This window comes from Phaenicophaeus curvirostris, chromosome 6, assembly GCF_032191515.1.
Source record: "Phaenicophaeus curvirostris isolate KB17595 chromosome 6, BPBGC_Pcur_1.0, whole genome shotgun sequence".
Taxonomy (NCBI): domain Eukaryota; kingdom Metazoa; phylum Chordata; class Aves; order Cuculiformes; family Cuculidae; genus Phaenicophaeus; species Phaenicophaeus curvirostris.
This window is the reverse complement of record NC_091397.1, coordinates 13,369,605-13,394,862: the sequence shown is the minus strand read 5'-3', so window position 1 is coordinate 13,394,862 and position 25,258 is coordinate 13,369,605. Positions and strand designations below refer to the sequence as shown.

The 25,258-nt window shown below is 36.8% G+C and overlaps 1 long non-coding RNA gene across 2 annotated transcripts; it reads right to left on the bottom strand.

The window, feature by feature from the left end:
* LOC138721855 (uncharacterized) lies at positions 1 to 22,886 on the bottom strand. 2 transcript variants are annotated; one of them, XR_011337627.1, is made up of 4 exons: positions 22,811 to 22,886; positions 18,902 to 19,013; positions 17,955 to 18,003; positions 1 to 108 (listed from the first exon to the last, which is right to left on the bottom strand). It is a non-coding gene; the product is annotated as an uncharacterized lncRNA (long non-coding RNA). The 2 variants fall into 2 exon arrangements; XR_011337628.1 differs by lacking the exons at positions 1 to 108; positions 17,955 to 18,003 and adding an exon at positions 18,726 to 18,792.
* Between the last annotated feature and the right edge of the window lie 2,372 nt (positions 22,887 to 25,258).

Here is a 25,258-nt window from a genome sequence, read left to right as displayed (position 1 = left end):
ACTCAACAGTGAAAACATTACCAGGAAATATAAAGACAGAAATCTATTCATTGACCATGCTTTTGCAGGTTCTAGATGAAACACAGATGACTCAGTCAAAGCAGATACCTAAAAGACACAAACAATAAAAGTAATTTGGCACTTGCTGTACACTGCAGCTTCCAGCAAAATGCCTGACCTGCCTACACAGGGCATGGGTCTTTAGATGTCACTTAGAATAAAGGATCAGCCAAGGTCCAACTAGCCTTCTAATTAGGGATTTGACTCTCCAGAAAAGCTATGTAAGTATTGAAGAGCAAACCCCAAGGCAGGTACTCCTGTCACAAAACCTCAGGTGCCTGAGGCATTGCTACACCAAGGGGTGAAATGTCATCGTGCTGCTGACAAGGGTGCTCTGGAACCAGAACTAGTAGGGCTGCATCAGCGCAAATCCCTACAGCAACTGATTAACTTTGATTAAATTACATTGATTACTGCATTAAATATTGTATCACCAGTAATTTTGTATTAAAAATAGAACAAGCATGTAGTGACTAAATATTACGATGTCAGCCCTTAACACAGAGCAAGAGTAGAAAGGAACAATAAAACATATTTGATATACCACTAGTAAGATAACGTTGCAATGCACTTTGTAATGCTTGTGTATGCAGAATCTCCTCAGGGTTGCTGTCTCCACCTCCTTTCTCCATATAGTGACACAGTGAACTGGGTGGAAGTTTCAGATAGTGTTAGTGCTAGCTCAAGGATTTCTTTGTTCTCTCTCCATAAATAGAAATTTGTTTCCTAAACATTTTCATATATCTGGCTTTGAGATTTTCAGGTGATTGCAGAGGTAGGCAGAACTTTAAGGACTAAGATTTTGGACTCATTTACCTAATAGGTCACAGGTGGTTAGCCAAGCTAAGTTTTTGGCAAGGTGTAGCTATGAATTATTTCAGATGGGTTACCAAAATTTTTGGGCCTTGCATAATTTTGGACTTGCAGAAAAAGAAGTTTGCTTTTCTTCAAAGAAAGGATTTTTAAAAAAATCTGTTTTCCTCAACTGAAAAAGTGTTTTCATTTACAACATAACACATATAAAAGAATGTAATTATTTTCTTGGCTGTTTGTTTTTTTTTTTGTTCTTTCTTTCCCTGGCATTAGTATAGGCCTTCGAGGAATTTAGAGCTTTAGAGAATATAATTTTGTTTATGGGGTAATTCATTCAGTATTTCAGTTCATTGGTAAATCTTCCCTTTAAGTTTTCTGTGCTTACCATTAATCTCAAATGTACAGCACTGCATAGCAGGTAGTTAAGCAGCTTACATGAAGGCTAACTGCCTGCATGCACAGTCTGCTGCTTCTTCCTTGACAGCCTGACAAACTTGCCTTCCTATTGAATATCCGGGATTGTGGCTCATTTCTTTGCAATGCAGAGTTTCCCCCTTCACCCTGTGAATATCAGTGTTGTCTAAAAAAGCTTATTATGAAAGATGAAAGACACTGGTCTTCAACCCTATTCTTTTTTAAACCATGTTCCCTGTCTGAAGCAACCTTACCATGTGTCTGGTGATAAAATATAATCTCTTTTCAACTATTTTATGTATTCACTTCATGCATTTCAAGCACTTAAGCTATTCAAGTGCACTGCCCTCTATGAGGAAGTGTGGTGTCAGCTGGATTCTGCATGTGCTTCTCCATAATGTTTCATGATAATGCAAATACAGACTTCCCCCTTTTTGTCACAACTAAGCTTCCGAATTCCCACTCAACAAACCTTAATAGACATGGTTTCATTAAGGAGAACAGCACTGAAAAGGATTTGAAATATAAATAAAGTGTGTAGGCCTTGTGGCACTCCTGAAAAGGCAGAAAGCTTCAGTGGTGAATACACACACGCAAGAAAATATAAGGCTATTTGATCAGCAACCAAAATGATGATTCATTTTCACCTTTCCATAACACTCTCCACACTACCGACAAGCCTTTCCCACATACTCCTCGCTACTTTCATGCCTCCTGCATCTTCTATGTATTTGGTTGGATGAGCGGCAAGCATATGCTGTGACAGATTTACAGCTGCACTTATGCTGACTGTCCAAATATAAGTGTATGCTGACCAGCCAGCTGGCTGTTTCCTCCTGAAACCAGTAAAGGACTGGATTGCAATGGCTTTTCCTTCAAGAAAATGCTAATTAGGACCATTGCTATAACCAGGAACTCATTCATATAAAATGAATGGGAACTTCTAATCTTTGAGACTACACTGCTGTCAGACTCAGTTATGACTGGACAACAAACTCCAGGGATGGCAACAACAGACAGACAGATGGGCAAACTGTATGATTACACAAGCCTCATTTATTTAGGAAGCACAACTAAACCAATTAGCTTTTCCTTGAAATCTTGCCTCAAGGGGTACTAAAAGTTTTTATATCTTTACTGCACGTTGATAGATGTAAAGTATATTTTCTGTTTACCAAGAAGTTTTTATTTACATCTCCTTTGACAAAGATATTTGTCCAGATTTGTCAAAGAAGACAATGAATATTTCGAGCGTAGGAAGGGTAGCTAGACTGAAGGATGTTCAGAAGCATACCAGAATCTGAAGTAATCTAGGGATTTTTTCTACATGGCTGTTTAGTGGTTTGACATAATTTCTTTTAAGAGAAGCAGAATAGCATTCATCATACAGAAAACAAATTCTGAACTCATTCTTTTCCCAGAAAGACCACAGAGAAGATAGCTTTCCTGTTGATCAATCTGCAGCAGAGGATTAAAATTATTGCTCTAATCCAGACCATGTCAAGCTTCATAGGCTTAAATATAGTGACAGTAGAAGATTTAAGAAGCATTAATAACAGTGGTAGTGTGCATAAAAGTGCTTTGTATAAAATGTACAATTATTGAAAGTGTTAATTTCTCTTATTTTGTCCTAAACATATATTACAAAAGTCAGAAAGTAAGACTCCTTAAGGTGCTGCACCATCTTTGCCAGAGCAGATGTGAATTCTGACTTTACAGTGTTTGTTCTGATAGAGACAAAAAGGAATTTTTATGGTCAATTCTGACAGATGAGATGATGCTTTGCCTACCTGTAGTGATCCATCATGCAGACATTTACATCTAAGTTAGCCACCATCAAAATATCCTTACAGCTAATGGGAATTAAAAAGCACATGTAAAGTTTAGCTCAGCTGGTTTAGTTGGGTTTTTTTAACATATGACCTGAGTCCTAGAATTGCTTATTTATCTCAATTGATTAGCAAAGTCATTAAAAAAGTTCAGCTATAAATAATTTTGCCAAACATCAATATTTTGATAAAGAAATATTAGCCAGATTATAATGAATTACTGATGTATTTTTCATTGGTTGTTTTTTCCAACAACGTTAATGATTTTTTTACACACAAACTAATTCCTGTGGAAACAATCAGCATTGGGTAGACCTTAGCTCTTTCTTAGGAAGAAGGAGAAATTTATTTTCTGATGTCTTCTCCAGGATGTTTCTTAAACATTATACTTACATCAAGAACAAAAGAAAGAAAGCTTAAGCTCTACCTGGGTCTAGCCAAATCATCTGTTCACCTCCTTGCCTACAGTTCTCATCTGTTACCTTCTGGACCTCTCTGTGGCACCTTGCCAAAATGAATCACATTTTGATTTTAGGATGCTTCAATACAGCAATCTTCTCTATAACATCTGTTTTCATCATCTTGGTTAGCTTTTCTGCCTTGAGCACTTCGGAAGTGTCTGGTGAGTTAGCTGCCCAGTGGTACAGTTTCATACTCCCTCATCAGTGTGGATCTTATTGGTAATTTCAGTGAGTTTGTAGATTTAGAAGCCTTTAAATCTCTGGAGAGCTATTGCTACAACTCTAATAAGAAGGTGTTGATAGGCCTTTGGCAGCACTATTGCAGGACTCGTTCAAGGTTACTCTCATTTTTTCTCATTTATTCTCACTGTACTTACAATATGTTATATAAGTTGCCAAATTTTAGCTATTGTACAATTATCCACAATGTTTTTATACTCTAAAGTAAAATGCCTACTCTTCTTCAGCATTTGCCCCCATTTTAGACTTTCACATAATCTATTTTTCTGAAAGCAAGATGCAACTTTCTAATGCCTGATAAAATTCTCTGTAGCTGTTCTTCTTCTAAGAAGGAAAAATACTTCCGTTCTTCCTAAAACCAGTCTTATCTTGATTTTATTACAGTAAATTAATTGTGGGAGACTGATGACTCATCATGACATTCTGGCTATAGACAATGACATTTATTCAAATTAATCTTACATGAGGTTAAGATTCTCTTACTCTACAGTTTTTCTGTGCCCATTGATGTTTTAACAGTCCTTCCAACATTAATCTCTGCAGGTTAAAATGCAATTTTTCTTATCATGATTTACGAATAAATGAGCACACATATAAAATACAAATCACATATATGCAAGCATAGATCAGCAAGCATACAAGTAGAATAAATTATTGTACAATAAATTATTTCTTTACATGACTAATTTAAAAGGTACTCCAACAGTTGGATTTCTGTGGAGGCCTGGTTTGTTTTCTTTTATTTCTCCAGAGCCAACCGACAAAGCAACTGCACTCTGTTTTGCTGTATTTGTGTATCCAGTTGTAACTATCAATCAGACTCGTGAGACTTTTAGTAAAGTTTCTTTGATTAATCAAAGACATTGCTTGTCTGTTCATCTGGAATTTGTAGAATGTAGCAGGTCATGTAGATGTCATGTTATTAGATATATATCAAATTCAATAATTGAAAAAGCAGCTAGTCAACTGAGAACTCATGCATAGTACCACAAAAGTGACTTTTTTTTTTTAAAAAAAAAAAAAGCCACTACACAAAAGCCTTAAGTGGCAAATAAACAACATGATGCACTTTAAGAGAATTTTACTGCAATGAGTGAGCTGATGGTGTGGAGGGGACAGAGCTGTCGACTTTGCAAGCAGCAGTTTTCTTGGAAACATCTGATGCTACAGAAGCAGAAGGCAGATGCTTTTGTTTGAAAAGTAGCATGTCATACAGATGAACACTGGGCTTTACCAAGTGTAACATCTGAAAGGAAAAAGCTGTCAAAAATAATAATCCAGCCTCAAAGCCAGCTCTGTAATTTTAAAAATATTTGCATGTTGCTGCTGCTGCCTCATATGGTGGCATTAGAAGAGTGTAGAGTTTTAATTCACTTCAGGTGTTTGCATCCCTACAAAGTCCGTATTATTTCTCGTCGCACTGGTAGGCTCCCAGAATGCCAAGTTATTTGCACTACATGAACAGATTGCATAATTATTTGCTGACTTTCTTGAAAGGAGAGTCGGCAGTGCAGTGTGATCAGGTTTTCCAGACTTAGCCAATGCATAGGTGAGGGGGCAGAGACATGAGGACCGTATCAGTGCAATTTTTAAATAATGAGCACAAACCCTTGGGACCATTTTTTTTAAACAAAATGATGAAACACCTTGAATGTGAGATATATGTTTGGTTGATTTGGCATGTGATGTTAAATTGAATTAATGTGAGTGTGGATTCAGACCAAGTTGTGGAATAAGAATGAAAAGATAGTCTGATAGCAAAATTCTTGTTTTCTCACAGAAAGAAAAATATATTGTAAATAAAGCTTTCAGTTTACCCTTCAGAAAAATGTAATTGAGACATTTTTAAGAGAAAATAATATCTGGCAAGACAAATGTTAAAAAAAAGTAATTTTTTTTAAGTAAATACTTTTTAACCCCTTCAGAAAACTCTGAAATGCTTTTTACATGTTTATGCAATATTTAACTATTCTACAGAGTGATATTAGCAGCATCTCTGTTGTGAATTCACATCACATTTCTTCTGTGGTGAGATTCTTCCCATGCACTTATCACTGAATTATCTAGAGAAAAAATCAAATGGAGCTTTAGCTTGAGTCTGTAACTGCAATAACTTTGGAGCAGGCTCTCACAGTATTTTTCTTCTGCTATGAGGAGAAGTAGTGAACACTGAGGGAAATGATGAGTGAATGAGCTGAATTCTACAGCTTGATCTTGATCTTACTCCTTGGATGACTAGATCTTCCAAAACCTAATAACTAGAAATAAATCTAGTCAGCAGAAGAAGACTTTGTCCCAGCACTTCTTTGGTCGATGATCAGACTGGTTTGACAAAGATGGCCAGCTAAAGTCTTCAGGGAAAAGGGTTTGTGATACATGGGTGGCATATGGAGGACACTATTTTTTATCTCTGTTTGATGGCCTGGGGTCTTCACCTACATTTACATATCTCATAAACTTTCCATAGTGTGTTCTGGAAATCATAAGTCTCTGGTGCATGGTAGAGTAAAATCACCCAGTTGGAAGATTCCAAAAAATAGGATAGAGATATAAAGCACCAAATCTATGAAGGCACAAGGCACAAAGGGATTCTAGAAGTGAAACAGTTACACTGAACTGAGTTGTTTTTTTTTACATTGTTTTGTTGATAAAAATAGTGGGAAAGTATTTTTATAACTCTAGAGAAATTGAACTATCAGAATTTCCAGTAAGACAGGTTGAATATGTGAGCTCAGAGTTCACACTTGGAAAAAGATCTATATCGTTATGCTTCAGGTTAGGTGGCTCTCCCTTGTATCTATCATGTGTGTGGAGTATCTTTCTTTTCATTCTTTCAATGAAATGTAGTAAAGCAAATCTCAATTAAAAAATTGTATCAGAAAAGTGAAAAGGATCTGAGTGTAGATGTCCAGATTTCTAATTGCAAATATAGATTAAGGGGAAAGCAATGTTTGTGGTGTAAGATAGAAAAAATACCTTTAAATACAATATTTCCATTAAATTTGTCTTCTACTATGCTTTTACTGATTAATGAGTGGAGGGCAGTTGTTTCATAGATTAAAGATTGTAGGATCTTAAAATTCTGGTAGTGTATATTCATAGGTTTGTTAAAAAAATTCTTTGAATTTTTTGAAACATGTTCTATTCTGATTGGAGATCAGGCATGGAACAGTGCATATGAAGGTAAGTAACTGATTCAGAAGGGAAATCAGAGGTTAAAACTGCAATTATCTCCAAAAGACACCTCCCATGTTTTGAATTTTTAGTAGCTGTCTATTATTAACAACCCTACTTAGATTTGACAGGCATGTAATAATGTAGTTATTCATCTCAAAGACGGTGGACCAGAATACATTTCTGGCTCTATAAATACATTTTAAGAGCTGAAAGACAAATTTCATTACAATAAGGAGTGGGGATTTGGTAAAGATAATATCTGGGGTTTTATCGGTAGATAAATCTTTCTTTTTCCACAACTGCTGTTAGGGTTTTAGAAAGTTTAATAAATAGAGTAAGTATTCCTATGTTTATTAGTAACAGTAATATTTGAAAGCTGAGAGTGTGGCATCCATTTCAGAATATGTTGTGTCAATCCATGCCGTATGTAATGCCACTGAACCCAGTCTAGTTATAGAGATCTGAACCTGGCTCAAAAAGAATGCTTTACTTTTCCTGAAAAAATATTGTCTAGTCAAAGTTAAAGATAGACAAGTGATGAAGGCCTGTTCCCACTAAAAGACAGTGGAATTTGTCCATAGATTTACAGAAGTGCTCAGCTAATGCCCCATGTGATTTTTCAGAACATCATACACACATGCAGGTTTATTGAGTGTAGTGGTTTCCTCTCATAGAATATTTTGAAGAGAGTATTTTCCTTACGTCAAGTTGACCATTAGTTTTCAACAGAAAATTAGGATTTTAGATAATTAAAATGTCATCAAATGAAAATATATAAAAAGCATCTCAGTACATTTTACAGCATTTCGTAAAGTATCTCTGTCACTCTTGTTATATCTGCAAATGGCAACTAGAAACTAAATTAGTAGTTAGAAACTCTCAAAAATAATATTGTAGCATTTAAGCACTTCACTGTTGAAAGGTAAAATATAAACATTTTGAACTTTCTTAAGTTCTTTCTTCCCTCTAGCATTATATTCTCAGAAGTAAATTTTTTTTGTGATGATGAGCTGATGTCTATTTTTCATTAATCAGTTTTCCTTTAGTTATTCTAATTTCATGCAGAATGCAGACTTTTAGCTATTGCTTACGTATCTTTTCAAAAAAGTCCTATAATCCTGTTCCTTTCAGTGTGCTACATTCTCAAAACCATTCAGTGCATGAGTTAAGATAACAATAACTGAAATAACAGTAGTCTCATCTGACATGACGGTAACTGTCTGGAAATAAAGCAAGCATGATATCTTCATGTAGCATATTAAATAAAAGCAATTCATCAGGAATGTAATTTAATAATGATGTAAAGGACAACATAAAGTTGTGATCTAATGAAAGCTGTCTCCTGTATCATTTGTAGCAAAATAATATTTCTTTTTTACATTTGTCATTTTAACCTCAGTGTTCATAAAATATACACAGGAAAACAAAATACTTGGCATTTATTCTTTGCTCTCCCCAGGGAGTGCTAAATTCTGGGTAGTTGTCATAGCCGGCATGTTCTCCCTTCAGCTGAGAAAATGCATGATGAAGGCTTATCTTGTTTCTGTGAAGTTCTGCCAGATTAAGCACATTGTTCTCCCCACTCTATGAAGGAAGTGAAGTGGAAGTTTCTCTCTGGTTATAATAGGAATTGTGTGAAGTCCTAGAAGAGGTGAATGGCTTTTAATTCTAATTCTAATTTGGCCTTTTATATTAAAAACTACTAGTACTGTAAGACATTTGTTGCCATAACATATTGCTTCACTTTGCACATTGTTTGAGCATTTATAGGCTCTTCAATAGTGAGGGGAGAACAAATAGGTACATGGGAGTGTGAATGCTTAATGGCAAGAGAAGCAAGAACAAAGTAGTTCCAGGCACCTGACTGTCAGGTGGGTACCAGACACAGTCAGAGCCACAGTCCAGCAGAGGGTTATTAAAAAGTCTCTTTTGTTCCTGTCCATCCCAAGCAGTGAGTTCATCTGGAAATGTGACATAGATGAAGCTGTGAGCTTTAGACCTTCTGGATTGACTTCTCTAATTCTACACTTGCTCCTGACATCTCTAAGCTATCCAGATAAAAACATCTGGGTCACAGACGTTCTGTGAAAAACTTCATACAATTCCCAGAAAGCCATTTGACTTTGCTTTCTTAAGAACATTTCTGCAAAACATCTAAATTTTAACCTTTTTTAACTCAATAAAAAATTGTAAACACACAAACAATACCTTAATTACTATGTTGCTTTGGATTTTCACTGGATTGTGCTGTGATGAAAGATTTTGTTACATGATAACTGTTTTTATGGCACGTTTATTAGAATAAATACAGTTTTGAGTGTTCAAATGTGTGCATAAACTAACAGTAATGCCATTAGGATTCAATGTGAGCCAGGAGGCCAGCGTAGAATGAACTTTATTTTCATTTTTAAGTTTTCCTTCTGTATTAAGACTGGAACATTTTGATAATGATATTATGGGAAATTTCCTTTGTTATTGCCTATATTACACTGAAATAACTTGAAAGGCAGTTTTGTTTTATAAATCACAGTGCTTTCCAGAAGTGTGACAATACATTTTATTTCAAAGTACATCTCAAACAGTGATGCAGCTATGAACAGCAAGACCTCACAACAACAGTATCTCCTCATTTTTCCTCTATTCACTGCAATTGCTTGCATCCCGTCTCTGAGCAGTTGCTGGCTCATGAACTCCCCAACCAGTAAAAGCATAAAACCACATATGGCTCTTCTGGCTTTGTCTCATGAGCAGTAATGTTTGGGAACAAAAAATATAAACAAGAAACTACAGTTACTAATAATTTTGGAAGGAAAACACAATAATAGAAGAAAATCCTCTGTGCTGTTTGCTTACAACTTCAACCTACATATAAATGCTTGACAGACACATGGACATTTTCACATATCTATCAGTCTTACAGTTAATTGGAGAATTTCAAATGGAAAGCTACTGATCTGCCATCTTACAGAAGTACTCAACTCTCAGGGAAACTAAATTTGTATAACACAATCTCTCTTGAATTCCTAAAATCAGCTAATCTATAAGTAATACCGACAGAAGGCACAAAACACAGTTTATACCCTTTTATCCACCTGCTATCAAGTCAATGTGCGTCTGTTATCTAACCTAAATTGTTGGCAGCAAAGTTAGAATAAGCTTTCTCACAGTGATTAGATGTCACTGCTGGCTCTGCCTATAGTAGCATATGCTACTAGAATATACTTGCCCTATAAATTGGAAGAGTTACTATATCAGCTATCATTTCATTGAACAGCAAACCAATGGTGCTTTCTGCTCATGAGGCCAGAATTACAAAGTGAAATATAAAAAGGATGCAAAGATTTCCGATATCTGCCTAGCTAGCAGTCAATCTCATTTTGCATTCCTCTTCAGAAGGTGACCAGCATCAGGTTGCTTAGAACAAGGTATAATAAACCCCAGGAGGGTAATAACCATGGGATCTGCCTATAAATATTTACATCCCATTTACATCCTAAAATGTAGTGATTTGCATCATCTTGCATAGATTTTTTCCATCTTATCTATGCTAAAATTGAAAGTTCTGTTTATATTTTCATATTTCTGAATAGCAAGGGCAACTTGCATTTATTAGATCTACAAGATAATTGGATGTTATGTTCAGAATTGCTTCTGCTGAACAGTGTACAATATGCTACTTCAATTTTTTATTGATTATTCCCCCTTCTTGTGTTATGGGAGAAATTATAGTAGAACATCTGCTTGATTGTTTATAGTTCATTCATTATTTCTAAGAAGTTTTTTCATCTATTACTTATCCTTACTGAAATTCAAATAATCCTGAAATTTTCAATTTCTTTTATTGCAAACTTTCCTCTATAGCCCCAATTTATTTCTTGTCTTTGATTCAAATCTTTTTCCGATAAATATTTCCAGATCATAGAATCATAGAATCACTAGATTGGAAAAGACACCTTGGATTATCGAGTCCAACCATTCCTCTCTGCCACTAAATCATGTCCCTGAGCACCTTGCCTACCCATCTTTTAAATACCTCCAAGGACAGTGACTCAACCACCTTCTTGGGCAGCCTGTTCCAGTGCCCGATGACCCTTTCTGTGAAAGATCAGGTGACTAAAGCCATGCCCAGGCTGAAATGACCCTTTCTGTGAAAGACCAGGTGACCAAAGCCATGCACAGGCTGAAAATCTACAACTATTTAATTTAGTGCCTTCATAATATTTTTGGTTTTTTTTCTACCATGTTACATTATATAAGAATTAATTTCTGACCACTGCTGTGTATGCAAACATATTCATTGGCTGTCCTAGGATTTTCTCTCAAGTACTTAATTTCCAACTCGCATATAAATGTATAGTTTAAGTTGTTTCCTTTACTTGTAGTATAAAATATCTTACTTACCACTGTAACAAAGTCCAAGCCTGCAAGCATTAAACTCTGTAGAAAGACTTGGATTGGCTGTTTCAACCATCTGCTTTTTAAATGTGTTTCTCATTTACCTCCATATACCACAAAAAGTACAATTTCCGTTTTATCCATAGTTTTTAAAAAAATAGTAAGCTGAATTTTAGACATGACCCAGAATTCACATCTTCAATATGAACCAAAACTGAGAATCTGATAGCTGTAAATAAGCTTGCATTCATGTCTTTCAAGGCTCTTTCTATAGAAGAAATGCCATATATCTTGGAGTCTTGCGGCAATTTTTGAAGCATTATAGTAATAGTTGACGCCAGGCAAGTTCTTGACAAAAGCCCAACTCACCATGGGCGTCAATTAACCTTCATCATTGTCCCTGACCAAGAAAGAAAAGCAATTCGGATATCAGAGAGGCTAAACAGCTCTCTGTTGATGCATGTCTATTTTAATCTACCTTAAGGGAGCTGAAGACATACAAGTTCTTAATTTAATCACTGTAGTTAATATATTCAAGTTTGCTAGCATGAACCCATATCATTGTTTTCCTTTGTGCAGGACCATTACTGGAACACATTTCAGTGAAGACTAAGGAAGGAGTTGCAGGGTGATGTTAAAATGATTCACCTGATATCTGCAGAAGTTTCTCCCAGATAAAGGCAAGTTAGAATCATAGGAAATTTCTGCTGTGTCGTACCCAGTCTTAGACTAAAGTAATTCTTTATTACTACTATGTCTTGTCTAATTTTTGTATCTAAGCACAAAGTAAAAATCCAACCAAAACCCCAACCAAACAAAAATATGAAAAGGCAAAACTTTTATAAATTTAATTTTAGAAATACAAATACAGTACATCAATTCTTAGATAAGTAGTCTTCCCAAAGAACTTAAAGATTTTATGCCTGAATCCTAGTGGTATTTATTTTAAAACTCTTCATCTGAGAAACTCACCATTGGGATCAGCCTAGCAGATGACTTTATAACATGACCCTCATGTTTCAAGGAAAAGCAAGAGAAGAAACTTTCCCCTCCTTTTCATATGGTAATCTATTTATTGGATGCATCCTTCCATAATAGGGAATCTAGGATCATTTATTTCCAAGAGAATATGTTTCAAGAGAACATGCTGCTCATAAGGTTATAGATTTTTCTCCGATGCACCTTTTATCTGAGTGCCAAAAATTCCGGGACCATTTCACAAAAAAAAGTATAAACATATTTTATTGATTTAAATATTGTTTACAAATATTTTCAACTCTTAAGCCTTTTGGGGACTGATAAAAAGCTTTTGTAAATGCTTTCAAACACTTCCATTGATTTAGTTGACTTTTTGACCGGCTTCTTGGAACAGCTTGAATGGAGAATTAATCTGTGATCAAACCAGATAAATCCTAAAGGTTTCTCAAGCTACATACTGACATCTCAAATAGGAACTCATTCTTCTGAATTCAGTGGAGAATCCAGTATAAAATCTGGGTTATCAAACCAAGACTCAGACCTGTAATGGGTGCTAGTACAGATGCTTTTATTGTTGCTTTGGTTTATTTTATTTTCTCTTCTCTGGTTTTGAAGTATCCAAGAAGTCATAAATTATAGCATTTGTTTTCAACAAGGAGTATTTTTAACTATGTACCAGCTCATGGCTACTTCATCTGTTCTCGCTTGCATGAGAGATAAAGGACAAAATTGTACAGAAACACTCTGCAAATAATTTCTGGACCATACCTGGTCCTCTGAGAATTGCAAATCTCTTAATCTGACTCTTCTGTTGTTCATATTAGGCCCACACTCATAAGATGTCAATTCCTTCATGAAACTTGCTTTCAGATTTGCCATGAGCAAATAATACCTTCCTGTTCTCCTCTCCTCTGCCACCTTTGTTCTTCTCCCAGAATCAGCAATCCAAAAAGCAACAGCTAATATATTTAATTGCCGAGAAAAGTGTTAACAGCAGAACTATGACAAGGTCATTCTCTCAGTCTCAGGCTAGTAAACGTATGCAAACACTTGCCAACACTGAAGACAAGGAGTAGCCTTGGATTTTGCCAGTATGATGTGTTACTTGGCCAAGTTGTACACACAAAGTACATTCTGTGGTATAAACACACATGCATATGCATGCACATATCCCAACCTGTTTTTTTGCTGCTGCACTAGTTTATTGCTTATTAGACCTATTGACCTTCCAGCTGATATAGTTTTATGTTTATTTTCTTGTAATATTTGTTTGTAACACTTCATTTGAAATTTATTCTAAACTGGAAAGCGGGATTTTCTGGATACATCACAATTAAGATCTAGAAAGGTGTAGGTTCAGATCCTTAGAAACACTTCTCATCCCACATTTCTAACTGTCTATATCACTCAGAGTGGATATGTGTAGAGTGACTGAAACCTTGTCAGCATTGAGCAGACTGATTCCTCTGTGTCCTGAAAGTTTGGGCTTTTGATAGGAATGGTTGGACTGGATGATCCAGTGGGTCATGATAACAGGAATATGTATTTCCCTTGCAGTCCTCAGTTCAGCATCAGTCTGTGTAGCACAATTAAGACAGGCTGGTTGTGCTATGTGGACAGCTTGTCCGTTTCTTTTCCTACTTGTGTAACAGATGAATAATCTATGGGAGACCCTACCCCAGTTAAGTGTCATTTGCAAAAGAGGATACATTGTCCTATTTGCAGAAAAACAGCAGTGTCGGATTTCCTGCAAGATTTCTGTAAGCAGTGGACTACGTAATCAGTCTCTCCTGTCCTTCGCTTTGTAGTCCCGCTCTTAATTAAAACGCAATGCAGCCTACAGGAAATAGATTTTGGATAGAAATGGCTAGAACATTTCCATGACAGAAAGATTCAAACAAAGACAGGTAGAAAGGGAATTCAAATCAACCTCACTTCGAGCAGAAAATTAGGTACTTCTTTTCTTGCTAGAACTTTTCTTGGTTGTTCATGATGCACAATCTTTGTCAGGTCTGCTGCATATTTTCTTGCACATATATCTGTACCATGTCACTTGTGCTGTGGAGCTATCCAGATAAAATCTAGTTTTGATCTAGATGTTATTTAACCACATTAATGTAAAAATGAATGCAAAACAATAAGCTAGCTGCTCAGCTAGGCCTATAAGCCCTCCATAATTTCTTTATAATTTAGCTATGCAGACCTTAGTTCAAAGCTGTCTTACAGCTGAGTGCTGCAAAGTATTTCCAGCATGAAATAAATCTAACTGCAAGAGATCATGAAGTTGGAGCTTATGGATGGCTAATTCCAAGAAGTGTTTCACTTTTGGAGAAAGAGACTCCAAGTTCCATTCTTATTTCTTGATCTTCGCTCCTAGGTTATAAGAGATAGGTAAGATAGCTGCCCTCATGTTGTATTTTCATTGTTGGCTTCTGGAAAAAAAAGAGTTATTTTCTGATCTCCACAGCCAAACAACTGCAGAATATTCCTGTGTTTCCTGGGATAAAACAGCAGGATGGTGTCTTGATTAGAACTCTGGAATGGAATTTGGGACACTCTGCTTCACAAGAACCCACCCCTGAACCTTGGACAAACTCATTCCTTCATTTAGTTCACCTTTTTTTCTTTGTAAAGCTAAGAAAATAATATTTTCTTGGTTTATACTAACATTTTTTACCTATATTTGGAGACTGTAAGGATTTCAAAGATTTCTGGGTACACTTTAAGTACTGTAGGTAAAAAAAAAGCAGTTCATCGCTGTTCCAGGAGCAAACACTTCCAGCAGAAAAAACAGTTTGGTACAATAGATGAACTTCTCTGCAATCACTTCCAAAATTTTATTTTTATTAATGTCTTTCATCTCAGCTGGCAATATAATTCATCGTAATTAGAAAGATAACCTAGGTTAGAGAGGCATGCTCTGCAATGGAGTTGTGAAATGTATTTGTATATGGCCTTTCTATATACAGTAGTTTTTTAATGCTTGTGAAAGAAAATGCATCCACTGAATATAAACAATGATAATTATACATTCATCTTTTCACTGGCCAAAAAAGAAATGTGACCAAATAAACTACAGGTCATACTCTCAGCTGTATAACTTTGAGAATGTCAACAGTAATTTACTATCATAAATGGTCATCTAAATATGCATACCTCATGGCAGAGTGCCTATTTTGTCTAGAAATTTTAGCAAATGCTTGTGATACTGGCCATTAAGCACTTTCATATCAGAACAAATTTTAGAAAACAAAAGGAACTCACCATGTACAGGATTTACCTGCTACTGGCTTTGTATTTAAGGCAGTTGTAAAAGCAACCCATTGACATCAAGAGTTTTCAGAGCTCCAGAACTCTGACTGCAGCATTTACATATACTCTACCCATGCCAGAATTTCTTTACAATTAGTGCAGAAAAATATCCTTTTTAAGGTGTAATTCATCTGGCTTGTTTAAAATAGAGACTTTAACATGTGATGAATCATACCTTAGACTCTACTGGCAGTCCTAATGAAAATTCCTTAACTCTAATGGATGTGCATGGTGACTGACTTAGACAAGTTGAGCCCAAAAAGCCTAATATGTCAAGCCATTATGGTTATGGTTTTCATTACCAATTTTACAAAGGCTTGCTGCACATGTATGGGTAATAATATTTTCTGAGACCTAAGACCTCTAAAATGAATTCTGTTTCTAGAGGTCTTGGAACCTTGACTTCTTAGAGAAGAATGGGCAGGTTTTTGGGCATCACAAAGACTTTTCAAAGCAGATATCTTTTGGTAATATTTGTTTTATTTTCTCTCTGTGTCAGCTGCTTCATATGAAAAATGTGAATTATATTAATCTTACTATGATGTGGTTCGTCTTTATTCATTCAGATTTTTAAAGTGCTTGATAAACTCAAAAGGATACAGATGCCAAATTTTATTGGCTATGTCTTTTCTCTTTATTGCTATCACCTATTTGTAGATATTTTAAACTCAGTTTGAATTTTGACCCTTATTCATCTCTCCTTTGTAAATAAATAGGATATTTTACAGTCCATCATTGTGCATTGAGCTCCCTGAATTTTCATGTCAGTAAATCTGTGATTCAGAGCACATCCTACCGCCTTCTTTTCCACACAGTACTGGGTGTGCTTTCCATATGCTATTAAACATTCAGCATCACAAGCTATCATTATATTAATTTTAAGACACTTTTTTATCAACAGATGAACAATCATGATGATTAAAAATGCTTCTCCTCTCAAGGGCTTGTACAGTATTTTGCATTCTCTGGCATGTTGATTAGTTATGTTGATTGAAAATGAGTGAAAAAACAGAGTCAACTTATTAGCCAGTTTAGTTAGCTGCTACTTACATTAATGAAAAAGCCTGGATACATGCCCATTAAGAATACTTGGGAGATCAGAGGCTGATAAGTGATTCCTTTGCTTCTCACTGCTGAGAATTTGGAAAGGAGAGTATCCACAAATGTCTGTTGAAGCATGCACAGCCTCCACAAGGAAATGTTGCTGCACTGGAATCCAGTCCAAAACTAAGCACCCCCAGGAGCAGGGAAGCCACACTCAGTGGGTATTTGCATGGCACTCACCCTGAAGGTTGGCATCACAGGTGCTTTGGCAGCAGTAATATTTATCAGTAAAAGCAGCTAGCAGCAACTCCATTGCTGTCACTACTAACAACACATATCTGTCTTTCATTGACAGAGAGGCATTGATAGAAATAAGGAAGGGCACATAGTTGATTTTTTGAAGAACAGCTTTGATTTTTTCTTCACAATTTGTTTACTTGTAGGAAAAACCTCAAGAGTGCTTTTAAAACTGCAAGATAGAATTTCTTACATATTAATTTCATTTCATCTAATGCCAGGTTCTTCATGCTCAACACAAATACCATTCTCTCAGCTGTGTACAGCTAGTTAAGATGTGCTGGTGGTCCATGGTGCAGGGAAGGAGGGAGAGGGCAAAAGAAACATTACTAAGGTTCCTCTTCTGCATTTGGAATTGCAAGGGTAAAAGCAGTAAAGTGATTTGCCCAGGGTGATGCAGTAAGTGCCGGGAACTGAATCCAGACCTCCTGAGTCACAGTCCAATGCCTTAATCAGCTGACCATGTTTCCAAGCATTCAGCTTTACAAATCAGTTGGCCTGATTTACAGGCAAAGTCTTACGATAGTGAATTTTCCCACTACAAAAAGTCAATGACTAAAACAAAAAAAAGGAATAGGCTTCCTCTCCCCCACCTTAACTGGAACTTATAGTACCTGAGCAATACTGCAAAATAAATGCAGAAAAAAAAGAGGATGAGAACAGAAACCTCACTTACTGTTAATGTAGTACCTGTTCCAGCAAGACTCCAGTGATAATCATTTGTCATAAGAAACAGCATATTAGAAGGAAAGAAAAGGATCTTATCATAGTCAAAACATCTGCTGCTTGTCAGCTGTTACTTAGACAATGGAAAAGGGCTAAGAAAAAGCCTGGAGAACTTTGTGTGTGATTCTTAGACCACCGCATATGCACTTTGGTTTTCCAAATATTTAGTTCTATCTGAACAAAGAAAACAGCTTTCATCTTGACTTACCTCTAACTCTGTTGAGTGGACTTCAAGCAGAATATGTACTAAAATTTGTCTAGGAAAGAGAATAGAGCCATTAACTCTGATAGTTAATATTCAGAATTGGTGAGTAAATAATTTTAAAGCCATTTATATGAATTTAATTTATATTTTCAATCAGGAGGTCTCTATTCCATAATATATATATATATTATTATTGTCATTCAGATTTTGAATAATTTATGAAAATTTGTTGGTAGACAAAATACATTATTATTCTGCTCACATAGGCTTTTGATAGTTGGTAAAACAATATTACCCATTTCTGACACTTCAAAGTTAATGCAGTTCAAGTGTTGCTTTACTGAAAAAGTCAGTGCATATATGAAGGTTTAAATGCAGACCTGCTGAATTAATAGTGGAAAATTCAACAGTTTTTGCTTGTTTTCATGGTTTTCCCAATGTGAAGATGGATATTCTATTTAACTGTGCAAAGCAAGCTGAACTATGTTATTAATGCTTAAACTGAGGACAGCTAATTAGTAGGCAATTTTCCTTTACAACACAGGTCTTAATCTTGTTTTTGTAACACAGCAATATAAAAATGACACCAAACAAAGGGTGCTACAGAGACATTTTTTCAAAGCTTTCTGTTCTACATATTTTATCCCTTAGGAATGGCGGTGGTGATCTCCAAAGACCTCCCACCATCAAAGGAATGTCATATCGGTGTACGCCGAAACGATGCATTGCAGATTTAATCATTGCAGGTAATCATTTCTTCAGCAAGTGAGAAACTCTCTGCTGTGCCATCCATAGGCATATTTTTGGATTTCTGCCTTCTCTGGTTTCAAGTTAGGTGTCACTACATAGGAAAAATGAAGTAAGAGCCCTTCTTTTTTCAGTATTGTGTTGAGAAATCACCAGTATACTAAAAGAAATACATGTCTGCAACGTGTATTTCATTGTCTCACCTGATTGCTGTATTTACTGCTACTAAAACATCTACTATGGGAAGTGTTTCATTCTGTAAGTTTAGTGTCCATGTGTTAGGGTGAAGTGCATCTTCTGAGATCCTACTGAAACCTGCAGCCAGGGAGAGAAAACATATGCAACAGCAACCCAGAAAACAGTAATGGAGAGAGTAATTACCTCCTCAGCTGTGGCTAAGGTGGTTGTTAGATACAGCTCCTGTAGAAGATAGCTGAATGTCAACAAAAAGATTAAATAATTTTACTTTTCCTTTAATTTTTTTAAGAAGGAAGTCTTATCCAGCAGGCAACTATCAGGCCAGGTAATTAACCATAAATAACCTGGCTTTTTCAAGTAAGCTTGCACATATTGAACCTCTTATATGAATTCCCTGAAATCCTGGTGGAAATACTGCATCTAGCTGGTGGTGGTTAAAGGAAAGCTCACAGGATTTGCAGGTTTTTAAAAACAATGTGACTGGAGATTTTTATTATTTAAATGTATATATAAATCCCTAAACTGAGATAGAAAGAGCTTTGGATAGTTTTGAACATGCCTAACATGATAAGGAAAAGGGGAATTATAAGAGCCTTTATTTCAGCCATGGGAATGACTTTCTTATTAGATTTTGAGTGATTAAAAGTCCAGTAGAATAAAACTTTATAAAATGAAGTGTAAAGCAAGCTGGAAGTATTTTGAGTAAAAAGAGTTTCAGATCCGTCTGTGAAAGAAGAGACTAGAGTAATAATCCTGTGTCATCTGCCTACATCAAACTAGGATTTTCTGTGGATTTTAAAAGTATAAGTGGTTGAAAAAATTCCAAGATCTCCATACTTGTATTATCTTGCACTGCATTGTAACATGCAAGAGAATACAAAGAGAGGTGGGCTAGAATCCATGTTCATGTAATTAGAAGGCAGTAGATCAAATTTACACCAAAAGTATATGCTTCTCTGATAACTGTGAAAAAGTGCAGTGTGAATTAGCATGAATATTAAGCATGGCAAGATAAAAACACATCTTACTTCTGAGCACAAAAATGTCATTGTCTAATTTCCTCTGAAATGTGTCATAAACGTGTCTTTTATTCAGTATTTTGAAAGAAAAATGGATCATATTACTTTTCTCAGTAGTATAGTTATGCAATTCAATGGGCGATGAAATGTCATGATTTAATAAATAGGATAAAGCTTAGTAAAATAATCTAATCACTGTTCTCTCTTATTTTCAGTTATCACTGAGGATTGAAAAGAGCAGGAGAGGAAGATTAATTTGAGGCTTTATGCAGATATGGGTCAGTAACCCACAGCTTTCCTGGTTTTTATAAGAGTTAACGTGCTTCAGCACAGAGAAGATCACTTAGAATGAGAGAGTGATTATAAATGTAACACACACTTCCCTCAGAAAGCAGCAGTGGGATTGTGTTTCTTCTTGCAGGTGGCACCCAGGCATGGTCAGCTCTGCTCCCCAAAAAGTGCACAAAACGCTTCTGTAGTGCCTGTGTGCAGGCAGTCTTGAGTTGTTGATTTTGTCTTGGATGCTCTGCTTGGATTTAGCCATATATGACCCTCTGAGGAGCAACAGCATTCCCAAAGAGCTCCATCGACCCTCTGAGGAGCAACAGCATTCCCAAAGAGCTCCATCTTCTTGGAGGTCCATAAGACAGTAAGTACTAGCTATGGTAAGTAGGTCTATGCAAGACTGTCTCACTGTTTATTTTTTCAGAGGAACATGTTGTCTGAACACCTACGCCACTATTCCAGGCACTAGGCATGTCAAATTAATTTCAGGATTGCAGGCATTTGATAGTACCCAAATGAGTCAGTTATTCCAGCAGCCACAAACAATGCCTTCTGCTTTTACACAGTGGAGTAGCACAGCCTCAGCCTGAACCTGATCACTCAGCAGTTTTGACCTCCCTAGTGCTATATCTGATTTACACCAATACATCCATGTGGAGAATCAGATATATAACCTGCCACAATGCTCTCACGTGAACTGTCGTTAACAGATGGCATTTTTCTTTAAAATATGTGCCTGTAGCTGGTCTCTTTCACACTTCTCCCTACACATTTTGAGATTTCCATCAGTTATTCACTCTGCAGCCTCAGGTTGCCATCAAGTCTGACAGTCAGTGCGCAGTCCAGATGCTAGTGAATTTATCATGCTACCTGTTTAGCCTCTGGCCTAAAGAGTAAAGGTTTTTTCTGGGCTCACTTTCATCCTAACAATGTAACTGTACAACACATTAGTGTTTTGTCTCTGTCACACTGTCAGTGATGACAGGGACTTAGAGCAGGGTGCTGAGTCATAAGGCATCTAGGAGCAAATCCAGCTCTTAGGAGAAAAACTAGGCTGGACATAAAAAAAGAATTCAAAGTTCAAAATGTGGGTAAAAGCCTTTGTGATCATGAATTCACTAAAGTTAGGGTAAAGAGACTTTCTTTAGAAAGTAATATCTGTGGTTTACCTAAAGAACCATTTATGTGTATGATTTTGGTATGAGGTCAGGAGAGTTACACTGTCAATTGCTCATATGTGTTGTGATTACTTAATGTTCATCATAACTAAACTCAGGTGTATGTAAAGCAAACTACCCATTTTTTCCAATCTAATCTGCTGTGGTTATAAGTCATTTACTGAATTAAGTTTTCTAGATGTTGCTGTTTACTTTAACAGTATGACCTGTGTTCCACTGCCTAGCAATATCTGTGGCTCTGTGAAGCATGTGACCAAGGAAGGTGAATGCTGTCATAGAAAAGCTAGAGGCATCAAACTATGAGGCAGTTTGGGGACAGAGCAGACAAAAGGAGAGGTGAAAAGGCAATGGGCCTGCAGGCCAATTTGCCTGCTGCAGAGGGCTGGAAACCCAAGGCGTAACCTACCATTGGTGTGAAATGAAGGAAAGTGTCTGCTAGGAGATAAGGGAGGACGAAGCAGCAATAACTGACCACATTTTCAGGCTTTCCTATCCCTGCCTTTGCGTATCAATTTTCCCTCTGACTCTAATCCAGCTCTGCTGCTTCTTTCTTCTCATCCCCTTTCCTTAACAAGAAGCTGAGCAAGGTCCCAGCCCCTCATCAGTTTAGCCCACGCTGTTCATGAGCCTTCGGGTAACAGACATTCATTCACGTAACGTTTAAAAGCCCCAACAATCATCTGACATTGTCCGAGCATGTGCAGATGAGTGGACTCCCTGAGGCAACCCAAGGCAATGTTTGCTGAGTCTCAGAAGCTATTTAACATGAAAACATCGAACTGCTTTATGGAAATCTGGTGCTGTGCCTTGCATCACATGAACACTATGACAATGTTGCTGCCTTTTTTTCCTGTTTAATCCGTTGTACTTGTAAATAATATACTGAAGAAAGGTTTATAGATGGAACACTGCGATGTTTGCAATTATCAGCAAAACCTGTGCTGTACTGCATGGGCAGAATCCGTGGTCTGGTGATGTATGCAACCAAGGAAGGTAAATGCTGCCATAAAAAGCCAACGGCATGTTTTAATGATCTATCTGTCTTCCATATGCTGGCATGTAAAAAGCTTGAAAGTCCTTTCTACAAACTTCAGAAAACACTTGTGCGAGTCAAATGCAATTGGTGGGAACATTTGTATGTTCCCAGCTCATTTGGATGAGCTGTTGACTGTGGTAAAATTATTCACAATGTATATTCTATATGAATTTGGGGATCAAAATCAAACTGTACAAGATTTGCATTAAACATTGTGCTGTTCTTTAGGAACAACTGCAAAGATTCCATAAACCTGGTAAGCAGCTAGAGGTCTGCTTGACGACTCCTGGGCCTAACATCAGCTGTCATATAGACCTATTTGTTTCAGAAATGGCTGATCTAGAAAGCCTAGCCCTTGGCTGTACAGTTGTCTGTAAAGTTTTGAAAAGGACTTACCATTTTAAGGTGAGATCCTGTGCTTCCCTGCACAGGCTGGGGAACCCTTTTAACGATACCGTCCTGTGGATTTCCCTTCTGCATAACTTGTTTTCCTTATGAGTCTCCAGCCTAAAACAATAGAGGAGTTTCCAACAATAAGGGGATTTTCGACACTCTGAGCTTAGTCATTTCCTATTACTCAAAGGAAGAAAATGTGAAAAAGTTCCAGTTTAGAACGTCTTTGGCTGCTAGTCCAGACAGTATTTATGTATCTGTTTTCACAAAGCACTAAATTTCAGAACAGCAGGAAGGTTGCCTCTCTTTGAAAATAACATGATGTTTTAGAACAATTGTTCAAAATGGTATAGTAAATAGCTTTCAACATGGAATAATTTGCAGTAGATATCAGTGTTTCCATGGCAACAGAAAATGCTGTCCCATCTTTATTTTATTTTTCTGGATATTAAAGGAAAATCCTTCGAACAGTTCCAATGTTTCAGCTTATGTTGTGGTTACTACTGCTACAAATCTACACAAACATATAAGAATCCCGCTGGAAGAGTTACATTGTCTGTAGCTTTGAGAATATAAACACATTTAACAAATAATTTTTTTTAATACTGTGCCTTCTATTAAGTACAATTTAGCTGTGTCTCAGTACTGAAAACTTCAGTTAAAGAATCAACTTCCTAAATTGGGAAAGAGTACTGATATTGATTAGTTAAATGGGAGACATATACCAGATAACAGGAATTATGTTTAGTTCCTACTGGGATATGATTTATCTCAACACTTTTGTTTTGGAAAAGTTTTTATTGCTAATTGCACTTGTGCATATGTGCAAAACCTGTTGTGGAAACTGTTTCAGACTACAATGCTCTTTTTTTAATGATTACTTTTTTCCCCCCAATTTCAAAATATAGATTCATGATCAGTTTTATTCACTGTTCGCATTATTTTATATTATATTTATGAAACATCTAAAGTAGTGTTGTGCTACAGTGTTCAAATCAACTAATTTTCTTACATATCACTTTAAAGAAACATATTTTCCATGGTATCATGAAATCAAAGAATGATTTAGGTTAGAAAGAGTCCCAGGAGGTCTCTGCTCAAAGCATGGCTAACTTCAGGTTCTTTGTGGATGTTTCCAGATGAGTTTTGCATATCTCCAACAATATATATCATAGCAACCATGCCATCGTAACTTGGAGAATAATTGTTTCTCCTGTCTGTTTGCCTTTCTTGGTGCTGATATCCATTGCAGCCATCCATTGCTGAAGACAATGGAGGAGGTCAGTGAGAAATATTGCATTTAAACAGTCTCCACACTCCTGAAATGATCTCAGCTGCCATTTGAACACCATGGGCACAGCTTTTACATCTTTCTGAACACTAATTCCATCAGATAACATTAAGTTCCACTGTAAGCAATGGGAATTTTGCATCTAATTCCCATAGTTCCTTCTTTATCTTCTCTGCCTGGGATTCATCTAAGAAAACTGATGCCATTATTTTTGGCAATACTTTCCCGTGATATCCTTGAACTTAATCCATACCAAAACTTATTTTGGTTATACTTTGATTTCATAGAATCATAGAATAACCAGGTTGGAAGAGACCCACCGGATCACCGAGTCCAACCATTCCTATCAAACACTAAACCATGCCCCTTAGCACCTCGTCCACCCATGCCTTAAACACCTCCAGGGAAGGTGAATCAACTACCTCCCTGGGCAGCCTGTTCCAGTGCCCAATGACCCTTTCTGTGAAAATTTTTTCCTAATGTCCAGTCTAAATCTCCCCTGGTGGAGCTTGAGGCCATTCCCTCTTTTCTTGTCCCCTGTCACTTGGGAGAAGAGGCCAGCACCCTCCTCTCTACAACCTCCTTTCAGGTAGTTGTAGACAGCAATAAGGTCTCCCCTCATCCTCCTCTTCTCAAGGCTAAACAACCCCAGCTCTCTCAGCCGTTCCTCATAAAGCCTGTTCTCCAGCCCCTTCACCAGCTTCGTTGATCTTCTCTGGACTCACTCCAGAGCCTCAACATCCTTCTTGTGGTGAGGGGTCCAGAACTGAACAAAGGATTCGAGGAGCGGTCTCACCAGTGCTGAGTACAGAGGGAGAATAACCTCCCTGGACCTGCTGGCCACAACATTTCTGATACAAGCCAAGATGCCATTGGCCTTCTTGGCCACCTGGGCACACTGCTGGCTCATGTTCAGTTGGCTGTCAACCAACACCCCCAGGTCCCTCTCCTCCAGGCAGCTTTCTAGACAGACTTCTAGTCTGTAACACTGCATAGGGTTGTTGTGCCCCAAGTGCAGTTTGCTTCTGTAAATCAGCATGTTCCTCGTCTCTACTAAAATGATGGTGCAAAATCAGGCATTTTCCAGTCAAGTCTTTAAATACACATTCTTTAGAAAAAGTCCTGTTAGGTATCCTAATTATTAATTAATTATTAATGGT